The sequence below is a fragment of the Apium graveolens genome, chromosome 6, assembly GCF_009905375.1.
Source record: "Apium graveolens cultivar Ventura chromosome 6, ASM990537v1, whole genome shotgun sequence".
NCBI lineage: Eukaryota > Viridiplantae > Streptophyta > Magnoliopsida > Apiales > Apiaceae > Apium > Apium graveolens.
In genome coordinates this window covers 104897980-104898885 of record NC_133652.1, presented here as the reverse complement: position 1 = coordinate 104898885, position 906 = coordinate 104897980, and the positions used below count along the sequence as shown (strand labels likewise).

Sequence of the window (906 nt, the reverse complement as noted above, 5' to 3'; positions counted from 1 at the left end):
AAGGCTTGTTTTCAAACTGCTAATAAGGCTATTGTGGCTGTTCCGTACCACCCTAATTATTGCTCCAGTTGAAGTTATGATGGTTGTGGTTGTTAGGATAATAAGTAGCGGGAACAGGTTGCTGCGACCTCTGAAAGTTGCTCATGAACTGAGTTGATTCATTAGATATAGCACAATGCTCCGTCGCATACGATCCTGCACAAAGCTCACAAATACTCATTATCGGTTAAACACCATAGTTGGTCAGAGAATTGACCTTCATAGTCAACGCCTTTAACTGAGCAGCGATAGCTGTATCTGTATCCACCTCCAGAATTCCTGCTACCTTGCCTTGTGGTAGCCTTTGAGTTGGATTCTGATATTCATTCGCAGCCATCATCTCAATCAGATCATAAGCTTCCTCATAATTCTTAGCCCATAAAGCTCCACCTAATGCTGCGTCGAGCATAGGTCTTGACTGTGCTCCCAAACCATTATAAAAGCAATTGATCACCATCAGTCAGGCATTCCATGATGAAGACACTTTCTAAGCATCTCCTTATAGCGCTCCCAAGCTTCACATAAAGATTCTCCTGATTGCTGCACGAATTGAGTAAGAGCATTCCTGATTGCAGCTGTCTTTGCCATAGGGAAGAATTTAGTAAGGAATTTCTGAGCAAGATCCTCCCAAGTAACAATAGAAGCAGCTGGTAGAGAGTATAACCAGCTCTTAGCTTTATCCCTTAGAGAGAATGGGAAAAGTCTCAGTTTCACAGCATCTTCCGAAACATCATTGAACTTGAAGGTGTCACAGATCTCGATGAAATCCCTAATGTGTATATTGGGATATTCCGTTAGAGCACCCCCAAACTGGAATGAATTATGTACCATCTGAATCATGCTAGGCTTGATCTCAAAGGTATTAGC

General features: G+C 42.3%; 1 non-coding gene across 1 annotated transcript; it reads left to right on the top strand.

The window, feature by feature from the left end:
* The first annotated feature begins 505 nt into the window (after positions 1–505).
* On the top strand, positions 506–612 carry LOC141670171 (small nucleolar RNA R71). The gene has a single exon (XR_012554414.1). It is a non-coding gene; the product is annotated as a small nucleolar RNA R71 (small nucleolar RNA).
* Positions 613–906: the final 294 nt, after the last annotated feature.